Source organism: Centroberyx affinis, unplaced genomic scaffold, assembly GCF_046629955.1.
Source record: "Centroberyx affinis isolate AG114_WGS23_722 - 3 ecotype Tasmania unplaced genomic scaffold, CSIRO-AGI_Caff_v1 ptg008754l_1, whole genome shotgun sequence".
Lineage (NCBI taxonomy): Eukaryota > Metazoa > Chordata > Actinopteri > Beryciformes > Berycidae > Centroberyx > Centroberyx affinis.
In genome coordinates this window covers 2,501-15,000 of record NW_027284307.1, presented here as the reverse complement: position 1 = coordinate 15,000, position 12,500 = coordinate 2,501, and the positions used below count along the sequence as shown (strand labels likewise).

General features: G+C 44.9%; 1 pseudogene; it reads right to left on the bottom strand.

The window, feature by feature from the left end:
* Positions 1–8,918: 8,918 nt before the first annotated feature.
* LOC139640240 (PR domain zinc finger protein 1-like) overlaps positions 8,919–12,500 on the bottom strand; it is a 4,861-nt pseudogene continuing 1,279 nt past the window's right edge.

Here is a 12,500-nt window from a genome sequence, read left to right as displayed (position 1 = left end):
CACACACACATCTTCTCTTTCTGTCTTTCATTGTCTATACTTCTTAAACCCATCCACACAACACACACGCACACACCGCCAGTCACACATGTGCAGAGGGTGAGTCAGCAGAAATTCCCCCCCCCCCCCCCACATATGAGCCTGGTTCTTCTCCTTCTCTTCATGTCCTGACCACAGTGTCTGTCTCCCTGCAGACCGTCCACATGTCTCACACATCGACCACGCGCTCTGACCTGCTCACCCAAACTGTCCTCATATGGTTGCCAGAACAGGGGTGGGGGGGCTGGAACATCATTACAGTTAAAAAAAAATGTGAGATATTTGCATCTATTGTTGTCATTAAGGCATGTCAAAGTCAATATAATTACGATAACATCAATATATTTGTGTCTTACAAATACTCAAAATCTATATATTTGTGTCTATTAGTGTAATTACGGTTACTCAAAATCCATATATTTCTGTCTATTAGTGTAATTACGGTTCAACATATTCGTGTCTATTAGTGTAATTACGGTTACTCAAAATCCATATATTTCTGTCTATTAGTGTAATTACAGTTACTCCAAATCAACATATTCGTGTCTATTAGTGTAATTACAGTTGCTCAAACTCAACATATTCGTGTCTATTAGTGTAATTACGGTTACTCAAACTCAACATATTTGTGTCTATTAGTGTAATTACGGTTACTCAAAATCAACATACCGTATTAAACTCCTGGCGGAAGTCTCTGGAGCATGCCGCCGTCGATTACCGTAATTATCATAATGCATTGCAGTAACAAAAAAACCTAACGAACCCCAACAGAAGCAGATCAGAAAACAAGGAGGCTTCATACTAAAATATGAGCAAATATACTTATCAAACAGAGGGAATTAGAAATAAAGGCCTGTCTCTAATATAAGCCTGCTTCCAATAAAGGCCTGGTCCCCTTTGCAATTGAGGTAAATACAGGGCCGGGCCAATATTAGAGGAAATACGGTATTCGTGTCTATTAGTGTAATTACGGTAACTCAAAATTCATATATTTGTGTCTATTAGAGTAATTACGGTTACTCAAAATCAATACATTCGTGTCTATTAGTGGAATTACGGTCACTCAAAATCAATATATTTGTATCTATTAGTGTGGAAATTGATATATTGATGCAGTAACTCAAAATCAATATATTCACATCTATTAGTGTCATTTCAGCAACTCAAAATCACTACATCTGCTTCTATTTGTATCATTACGGTAACTCAAAATAGATATATTCACGTCTATTAGCGTCATTACTGTAACTCAAAATCAATGCATTTGTGTTAATACATTCTGCTTTTGAATAAGTTTAAGGGTTTTTGTTCTTGTTTTATCTTTATCTTTTACCTTTACTTTGTCACATATACTTCTTACATTTTTTAAACATCAGCCTACTTATTCCATTCTGCCCCTTTAAGATGTTTGTTATCCTGTTTCTTCAGACTTTTTCTTGACCCTGAGCTGTTTTTAACCATGTTTGCAAAGCACTCTGGGTTACACTGTAGTATGACGTGCCATAGAAATGAAGGTAAGCGTCATTACAGTAACTCAAACTCAATATGTTCACGTCTATTAGCATCATTATGGTAACTCAAACAAACCAGACCATCAGCGGTCAGCCTGTCAGCCTCTCTCAGCCTCTCCTCTGCATCCTCCATTGCTTCTCCTTCGCCTGGTGGATCTGGAGGGGAAATCTGCTGGATCGCTTTACGGCACAAAACAGGAAGAGGTTCTGTTCTTCCAGAGCAAAGCGGAGCTAAAGCTGAAAGAGTCTCTGGCAGCAGATGGTGGGAGAAAAGGAGGGAAAGACGGAAGATGGAGAAATCACTTCCAAGATGTTGATCCTCTTCAGCCAAAGAGAAAAAACTTTGACCGAAGAAGCGCAGATCGGCAGGAAATAACGGGGCTTATGGGAAATGTGGGCTTAATGTGGAGAAACACGAGCACTAATAACAGAGGCGGCTAATTACCTCATATGTTTACAGGAATAATACCGAGGTCTCACAATGAATTAGACAATGATATACTGATGTTTAAAACAGCAGCTGTAGATTCCTCGACTCAGCCAATCAAAAGCTTCAGCAGTTCTCTCCGGCGCCGACTCCATTTACCGAAAAAGGGTCGCGCTCGAGGACAGAGGGGTGGGAGGGGTGGGGGGGGGGTTGGGGGGGTGGGGGGGGTGATGAGTTTGAGTCACCCGTCCTGAGCGGTGACCAGAGCGACGTCACGCTGCCCTGCGGTGCGTTTACGGTAAACCAGGCGCCGAGGACGCCGCTTGCATTTCCAAAAAACGTCTTCACAGATGGCGTCATGCTGGAACGCAGCTTCGAGGAGATGTTTTGGAATGTATGTGTATGTCTGTGTGTGTGTGTGGGTGTGTGTGTGTGTGTGAGTGAGTGAGTGAGTGTGTGTGTGTGTGTGTGTGAGTGGAAGGGGTTGTTTGGTTTATGGTTTCATTATGATAGAAACTAATCACAACGCTTAAGGGGAAACTGACATGAGAGTTCCCGGGAGGCAAACATAAAGTTCGTAAATGGTGACATTAAAAAAGACAGTGTGTGTGTGTGTGTGTGTGTGTGTGTGTGTGTGTGTGTGTGTCTTTGGAAAGTGCATGTGCCTGTACATGTGTTTTTGCAAATCTGTGATTGTAAGCGCATGTGCGTGTCCTCGTGTGTGTGTTTGTGTATATGTGTGTGTTTATATGTGTGTTTCCTAATGACTACGTGTTTGTTTGTATGAATGAGTGTGTGTGTGTGTGTGTGTGTGTGTGTGTGTGTGTGTCTGACTCGATGCCAGCAGTGCTGTCACAGGTTTACAGCCTGTTTCTGTCTGCTCTCCACAGTCTCACTGTATTTAAACTGAATATTCATTAAGACTGAAGATTACTTTATTCACTGTTTACTAATTAATTGTAATTAACTGTAGTTTGTCCATTCATTATGGGGAAAAATCTTCAAAGTTCATTGGTAACACTTTACAATAAGGGTCACTAAGTTAAGTTAAGTTAGTTAATGCTTAATAAGCATTAACTAACCCATAATTAACAGTTAACTAATGTATAATTTACTAATGGTGTTCATGTTTACTAAGGTATTCATTTATACATTATTTAATAGTTTATAAAGATGACTATTAAATAATGTATAAATACCTTAGTTAACATGAACACCATTAGTAAATGATTACCAGACACATTAGTTAACTGTTAATTAAGGGTTAGTTAATAAGCATTAACTAACCCTTAATTAACAGTTAACTAAAGACTTAAATGATAATCCTGGTGTTTTTAAGTCAGCTTCCTCTGTGTATCAGTGCTCGTTTTCCTCCTTCATTCATTCATTCATTCATTGCAAAATGATTGGGAAAAATGTAAACTAGACATAGGCAGAAGTAAATGGGCTGTAATTCTAAATGACACCAGTTTTCTCCTTTAAGTCAGTGGTTCTCAAGGTGGGGTCTGGGGACCACCAGGGGTCCTTGAGGGGGTTCCAGGGGGTCCCCAGCAAATTGGTGAATTGTTAAACTTCACCATTATTTCATTTACAAGAAGTTAACACAATTCGAGAATGTGGAAGAATGACTGTTTCGATCATGCTTTCACTGTTATCTCTCTACCTACAACACAGATAGTCTTGGAATTCTGGACAAAAGTCATATCTAACAATAAAAATATTCTCAGATTTAGGTCCGAGAGACAAAATCTCATCAAATGGGGGTCCGTGGCTCAAATGTGGACTAAATTAGGGTCCTTGATATGAAAAAGGTTGAGAATCACTGCTTTAAGTTACCTACTCTTCTTCTTCTTCTTCTTCTTCTTCTTCTAAAAGACAACAGTTTCCTAGAACTTCATGGGCGTCCCCCTGTTGTAAAACAGTGGATATCTCACTCTGGAAAGAAACTCAACATGTGAAAGGGAGGACTGTCTCAGATTAGAAAGAATCAGATGAGGTGAAACTTCGAGGCACCCGGTGGGGAATTTAGACAATAGAAGAAGGAACCTCAGCTCAGCTCAGGCCTGGTGTTTCAGATACACCCCCCCCCCCCTTCCTCCTCCTCCTCCTCCTCCTCCTCCTCCTCCTCCTCCTCCTCCTCAGCAGCAGCAGTAGATGTTGTTGTCCTCCCCCGGTCAGAAAAGAGCTGTGAAACCCCGGCGTCATGATGCTGAGGTAGTGGAACCTGCTGTGTCAACGGGTGACTGAGAAGTTTCCCTGATAGTAATAATAAGATCGAGCAAACAGGAAAGAGCGACGCGCTGCGCAAAAGTGAAAGAAGCTGAGTCAGCGGGCGGGGGAGCAGCCGGCTTTCAGTTGGGTGATGAGGTAACGGGTCGATACTGCCGGCTCACACACACTCGCTCGCCCGCTCCTCGCTCGCTCGCTCCGGGACGTTTAATAACAAGATACGATGAATTTCTGCTGTGCATCGCTCTCTATGAGAAAAGTAAATTTGTACAAGAGGCTGAGTATGAGATTATGACAGCAGAGATTGTTTGAATTGCATAATCTCATAATTTATCATCATATATTGGACCGCTGAGTTTGAAAAATACATTTGATGATGATGGTGATGATGATGATGATGATGATGACGACTGTTTTTTCCTAGGGGGAAATTTTTCTTACGTACAGATGTGTATGGAAAGAGATTAGTACCAAAAGAGGTCGTGCTTGAATTGCATAATATCGTAATTTATCGGCATATATTAGACCACTGAGCTGGAACAAAAATGAATTTGATGATGATGATGACGACTTTGTTTGTCCCCTGGGGGAAATTTGTTCCTGTGCCATACAGCTGTCAGATAGAGAAGACAAACAACAAAAATGACGTGACAATACCAAAAACACCAAAATACCAAAATATCTTTTGTCAAAGACATCATATTAACAATAGACTGACAGGAGTTATATGTGAAGATTGAACATAACAAGAACACCTACTCAGAGACAGACACATACAGACCTCAAAGCTTGTTTAAAAGGTGAATAAAGGAATTTAATTTGACAAAAACTCCTAGTCATCCAGTGTGCTTGAGTCTTAGCTGTACTTATCATTGATCATATACCTGTACTAAACATTGCACATTGCTCATTGGACATATTCTCTATTTTTATTTGTATTGTATAGATATATATACAGTACTGTGCAAAAGTCTTAGGCACCCTAGATTTTTTATATAAATGTCTTTATATTTTATTTTCTAGATGTTTGTTTTCTGCATTAGTGTGTCAGTAGACTGCTGTTTATTGTAAATTGTTGATATTCAGAAACTTTTCATTAGTTTTGAAAGCATCTTCACTTTATGGATTTCTTTGAAATATGCCTAAGACTTTTGCACAGTACTGTATATATTTATTTTTTACATTTTTCTTATTATTATTGTTACTAGATTTTATGTTGACACCTGCACCCCAAGAGAAATTCCTTGTACATTGTACTTTAAATAAAGTTCTGATTCTGATTCTGAGAGCTCAACCTGAATTGAGACAGCTGAATTCAAATTACTGTTAAAAGTTAAATTCAATAATGATCAAAGTCAGAATAAATAATATAACACTTTCTATTCTTTATTCTTGTTATAGTATTTGTCTCTTGTTGCTGCTGAGACAATTTAATTTCAATAAAGAATCTATCCTGGATAATTAAAGTTTTTATATGCTCTTATCTTCAAAAATAAAACCTTTCCTTAGTGCTTATTTCTCCCATTCCTTTTCCCTTGCACATGGTCATTCTAGGGTCACAGGAGTTTTTTTTCAGGTTGTCGTGACCTCTGACCCTTGCTCTCCTCACTGCTGGTTGCTTGTAATGTTGGAGATGCAGGAACTGAAGCTGATTCTACTGCTGACCTCACTGAAACTCACTCTTAAGGACAAAAAAAAAGCATAAAAATACAAAGACAATCAGTGTCACTGTCGGGCGACCCGGCTCTGGGGGTTTTTACAGACTTTACTCAGATTGCAGTTGAACCTCTGAAGTGAGTCATGCTGGAGGAAGCGGTGCAGGGGATCCAGCGCAGGATAAAAGACAGACCGCAGCTCCTCCGGCCCACAGGGCACGAGGAGATGTGTTCCCATTTCCCGTTCCTGTCTTAAAGCTTGGCATGGCACGGAGACGGACATAAAGATTCATGACTCTCCACCAGAGAGCCTAGCTGCTTTACTGCTCATGGCTGGGATATGTGTGTGTGTGTGTGTGTGTGTGTGTGTGTGTGTGTGTGGATGTGTTGTAAAGCCAAGCTGGTTGGTCCACTGCACTGTTCCAGTAGTTATGGTCAAAATACAAAGTTGTTCTCTATGCTGGCACTTCTCAAGGCTTATTTTTATTGTTTGTTTGTAATTTTGGCTGTCTAGGAATTTAAGCTCATCTTTATCCCTACTATCTCTCTGCTTAACTGCACCTCTGTTCTTACATGACCATTCCCTGCCCTAACCTGATTGTAAATACGAATTTGAAGGGTTTCTTTCCAAAATGAGATATCCTCCATTTAAAGGATATACTCTATACTCTTACTCTGGCAAAATGACAGTTGGAATGAAAGTAAAACTCACTGTTGAATGCCATTGAAGTTACTGGTATCTTAAGACGTAAGACCTTTAATTATAAAGTAGTAACATTTTAGAGAATGTAATCGTCTGCACCTTTTCAAATATTTAGCGATGGATCTTATTCCCGTGGCGGCCATTTTGAATTTAAGTTACACTCAGGAAAAGAAAGTAGCCTAAACAGTCCAGTTCTGTCCTACTGAGTAAGATGCTCATTATATACAAACTTAGATACTGGACAAACAAAATTTCACAGATTCCCAACTGAAAAACCTTTCAGAAATAAATGGATCTTACAAATCTGGAGGGATAGGTTCACATTTTAACATAATTGGCTATAGCTAGCTGCTAGAATCTAGCCTAGCTAGCTAGCTAGTAGCTAACAAGCTAGTAAGCTAGTTAATGTCCCTTCAAGCGGCTGATGTAGTTTCCAAGACTGATAGGTGCTGTCCTAACAGTCAGGTCTATCTCAAGTCCTCACTTAAGTGTTTGATAGAATTATGTTTTGAAGTAATGCATTTTATTTGCCAATCTTCCAGGTAGAGTTTTCCACCCCAAGTGGTATCGAAGTTCAAAATGGCCGCCATAGGAATAAGATCAACAAACAGCAGGTTTTTTTATTTTTATACTAATGATACTAAGTGACTTGTCTGGATACATAAAATATAGTCTTAACATGTAGTCATTTTAGCTGAATCACACACTAATGAAAGCAGTAGGCTAACCTGGTGCTGATGCTAAAGTGAATGTCTGTAGGTTTGAAACACCCAGAGGCTTAAATTTCCTGACTAGATTTGAAGGTTTTTGTCAGAGTCTTAAATATGATTTATGCTGATAGTGGTTTGGTAATATGACTGTCAACTAGACCATATCAATCTCTAGCTGAACATATATTCTACTCTACAGCTAATATCATAATTGTGGAATGACAGTGTCTCTAAAACCACAGACTATCTGCAGTCATCATGCAAATCACTTGATACTAGGTACTCAGCTTGTAAACGACATGAAAAATGAAATAGAGCGTTGAACGTTGTCAATAAACCATCGGACCATTCGGTGTGCGGGCTCTATTTATTTTTCCATATCTCTATCTATATTTCTAGCTTTTTTTCCCCATAAGTTTCCAGACTTTGTGTGGAAACTCACAAACTTTTCAAGACCTGGAAGAGACCATATTAATTTTCCAGACTTTTCCACACTTCCAGTACTACAGCTCTCGATCAACGCAGGTGAAATAAATAAAACACACACAGCCACAGGGTTCAGATTAGAACGGTGAACATTTATATCATAATTTACATTTTTTGACAATTTTGCACATAAATAAGTATGTAAACCAGAATGTAAACAGAGACAGTCCTTTAGGGGATTCTCCTCTGGAGTTAAAGCTCTGATCAAAGAGAAAGAGACGCTTTGGTCAAACATCGAGGATGGAGAGAGAGAGAGAGAGAGAGAGAGAGAGAGGAGAGAGAGAGAGACAGAGGGGGTCAGGATATTGACGTACAACTGCTTCCAGGTCGCAGTTGCTACAGAAACATTAAGTTCAGTCTTAATGCCAACCAGATTCAGTGATATTGTACACAGTGTGAGTGGTGCAAGCATCGGCGCTGAAGTTATAAAGTAGGAAGAGGGGGCCAGTGCATAAGAAGGCCGAGGTGCTTTGGTGTATGCCAGTTCACAAACAAGATGGCGGACGGGTGGGGGTGGGGGGGCGGGGGGCGGTTGGGGTCGGGGAATTATTTCTCGACCGAAAGATAAAAACAAACAAAAAAAACCAACATCTACAAAACGAGACCACAGCTAAAGAGCGAACACTTCATCATATACACACACACTACATCTTCCTTCTTCTTTCGGCATTTAGATTCCTCAAGTCCTTCTTTGCTTGCTTTAAGTTTTTTTTTTATTTGGTGCGTGTTTGAAATTAAAGCCAAGTGAACTTTGGTTGCTAGCCTCCAGTCTCCTTTGTGAATCCCTACATCTGAGGACGTTCACTTCGTCTTCCCCGATGGGTGCTGACAGTGTTGTGAAAATAGGGTGAGGGGGGGGTGAGGGGGGGTAAAAGGGGGGTGAGGGGGGGGCTCGCCGGCCTCCCAGTCCGTTATGTGCTACATGTTGAGCGCATGTTGCCGCTCCTTTGGACCACATGAAGAGCTGCACTCCAGTTCAGTTTGGTTTCTTCTTCTTCTTCAAGTAGCAAAAAGCAAATAAATAGAAAGCTCCCACCTTCAGCTGTCCCTTTGAAACGCACACACACACACTCACACACACACACTCACACACAACTCGCTCATACCGTCACGCACACACTGAGGTAACCGTTGTCGAAAAATATAAAAAAAAAAATGCCCTTTTTGTTTCATTTAAATTAAGTAGGTTTCAGAAAAGGACACGGACGTAGGGAAGCTGTCTGGCAGGGTCGAAGGTCAAATAAAGCTCTTCTTTTCTAAATTAATTTGTGTGCCCGCCTTTGGCAAAACAAACAATACTCTTCAACCCTTTTTTTTTTTACCTGCTGTATCGTTTTTTTTAAAAATTTAAATAGATAAAACCCTGAAGAGTGGACACCCCTGGTTCTGTGGGTCAGAGGTCAGAGGTCGAGCCTCGCAGGACGGATACAGGCATAGAGAGAGAGAGAGAGAGACTATCTACAGAGAAATGGCCACAGAGAAAAAAAATAACATCAACAGAAAAACAGTCAAGCGTCATTTACAATGAATTTACCCCGTCATTGTAACCTTCCCTTCCACTTATTGCTTTTGAAGACGACAAAAAAATTGTATAATAAATTAAGGAGGTTATATAACAACTAATTGATCATAAAACAAAGACATTTGAAAATAAAGACCAAATAATAACAACAACAATAATGATAATAGCATTATATTAATTACATTAAAGATAAATCCAGGGTAGATGATTGTCTCTAAGTATAGCCCGACGCTGAAACCGCTAAGTAGTCTTGGGACAGTGTCTCTTGTAGCCCTGAGTACGCAAGTCCCTGATAGGTCGAAAACCCGGCGTTGTCATGGCGTCACTGCCCACGACAACCAGGAAGAGAATTGTTATTTACACCCGTTGCTCCTGGCAACCCAGTTCTGTTCGAGCCGTGCGGTCTGACTCCGTGTCCTCCGGCCGAGCGGGGGTCAGAGGTCGCTCAGGCGTGCTCCTCTGACTCCTGCTTCACGGTGACGTGGCGGGGAGCGGCGGCGGGGGGGGGCTCCCGCGCCGCAGCTTGATCACCGACGTCTCGCTCGACGACTCGTAGGCGGCGTACCCGGCGGGCGGGAGCTCGGCGCCGGGCTTGCGGCGGGGGTGGAAGGGCGACGCCTTCAGGTCGAGCTCCCTCCACAGCATCCCCAGCACCTGCTTCTCCAGCACGGCCTCGACCTCCACGCCTCCCTGCAGCTGCTCCAGCCGCTCGGCGTGCTCGCTCATGTCGAAGCGCTCGATCTCCTCGTTGGCGCGCTGCAGCTCGTCCAGGCCGGCCGGGCCGGAGAGCGCCGGGCCGCCCGGGCCGGAGGCCGCCGCCAGGCAGTAGCCCTTCAGGTGGAGCCGCAGGCTGCACAGGTGGATGTAGTGGCGGTGGCAGTGAAGGCATTTGTGCGGACGCTCCCGGGAGTGCAGGCGCTTGTGGAGCTTGAGGTGGACGAACTGGGTGAACTTGGCCGGGCAGAGCTTGCACTGGTAGGGCTTCTCCCCCGAGTGGAGGCGCAGGTGCGTCTTCAGGTTGCTGGTGCTGCTGAAGCGCTTGTGACAAACCTGCAGAGAGACAGGGAGGCGTAGTTAGCGGCTGTTAGCTTAGCATAAGCTTGCAAAACAACAAGAAAGAGGCTAGTGTAGCTTTTCCCCCATTTCCCCCTGGATATCAAACTGTCCATCTATCTATGGAATCAGCATAGTAATAGTACTGTAATTATTAGCATCATATTAGCATTAGCATTACTTTAGCATTACCCAAACAATAGTATTAGTGCTACATGAGTGCTACATTAGCATTTTGCTTACCTGGCACTCATGGGGTTTCTCCCCGGTGTGGACCAGGTAGTGTTTCTGCAGGTGAGCCAGCTGGGTGAAACCTTTGTTGCAGGTCTGACACTTGAAGGGTCTCTCTCCGCTGTGGACACGAAGATGAACCTGCATGTAGGAGAGGGAGAGAAGGAGATGGCGGCTCAGTCGTGTCCAGATTGTGTGATTATCAGAGAAACACAGAAACTAAATAATGGTACCGTATGGAGTTTTGAACACACACCCTCAAGTGTGTCTTGACATTTGTCTTGGAGGTTGTGATGTTCTTGTTCTACCTCTTGTTTTTATTATTCCTGGCTACCTGTTTCTGTGTCTTGTGGTTTCTAAACCTGCTCTACAGCTTAAATAATGAACGCTCACAATAGAAAGGAATGGAATGATAATAAGGCAGTAAAGTAAAGGAGCAGGCATGCTGCTGAGGGCCAGACGTGGCACAAAATGGCGGCTCCCGAGCCTCACCTTCAGGTTGGACAGCTGTCCGAAGGTCTTGCTGCAGACGTTGCACTCGTACTTGATCTTGCCGTTCTGCTTCTTCAGCGGGTACGGCAGCGTCTTGTATCCCGCCGAGCCGACGCCGCGCTTCACCTTGCTCAGGTTGACGGCCTCCTCTTCGACCCGCCGCCCGCCGCCGCCGCCGCCGCCCAGCAGGGCTGAGGTAGGCTTGGTGGGCAGGCGCTCGCCGGGCGGCGCGGTGCCCGCCGTCGGGGAGCCGCTGGACGGGGCGCGGGGGGGGCCGTGGGGGTGAAGGTGCCCGGGGTACGGGTGGTGAGGCCCGGCTTTGTCCTTCGGAGACGTGGCGGAGAAGGCGCTGGTGGGCGCCGACAGGAGGAAGTCCCTGTGGGAGAGCGAGGAGGGGTGGGCGGGGTCGGCCATTAAGAACCGCCTCCCGGCCGCGTCCGAGGGCAGCAGGGGCACGTGGGCCGGCAGCAGGCCGCTGTAGAGCGGGTACATCCTGGGGAAGACGCCCCCTACCGCGGGCACGCCGCCGCCGGGCAGCGGGTAGTGGGGGGGCAGCAGGTAGCGTGAGTACGGGGCTCCGGGCGGGTAGAAGGGCGAGGAGAGGGGGGCGGCGGGCGGGGAGTAGCCGGGGTAGGAGCCCAGGCCGGGGGGGTAGAAGGAGGCGGGGGAGACCGCCGGCCCGGACGGGCTGCCGTGAGGACTGCTGTCCGGGCTGCTCCGCGCCGACGGGCTGGGCGTCGCCGAGGACTGGTTGCCGGGGGAACGGGTCGCCGGGTAACCGAACTGGCCGGGCTTGAGGCCGAGGAGGTCTTCCGGGACGTGAGGCCGGTGAGGCCGGAGAGCCGGGTAGAGGGCGCGGGGGTACAGGGGGCGCTCGGGGCTGTCGGGGCAGCGCGGGCGGGTGGGGAACGGCCGGCTGGGCTCCCGCTTGGCCGAGGAGGAGGAGGAGGAGGAGGAGCTGTTGGTGCCCTGGAGGATGGAGAGGACGCTGTGCTCCCTCCTGGCCGGGGTGGGGACGGGAGGGCTGGAGGCGTCGACCAAGCGCTCCTCACTGCTCGCCTGCTGCTGCTTGGCTTCCAGGAGAGACTGTTCTGTAGAGAGAGAGAGAGAGAGAGAGAGAGAGAGAGAGAGAGAGAGAGAGAGGAGGGTTAGTGTGTGTTCATGTGAGGGCGAGAGACATATACGTCATACAGAGAGAGAGAGAGGAGTCTGTAGTTTAAAGTGTGTATAAATCATACAAAGCATGTATAAAAACTGTGTTTCATACAAAGCAATATGAAATAAATTCAAAAAGAGCTTCCATTCATTTCTAATGAATTTTTCCAATTATTTTAATCACATCCCTGTTTTTTCTAACTGATGGTGGTTTAAAACTGAATCCCAGGTCACAAAGTTCTCTCCAGCAGAGGTGTGTGTGTGTGTGTGTGTGTGTGCGTGTGTGT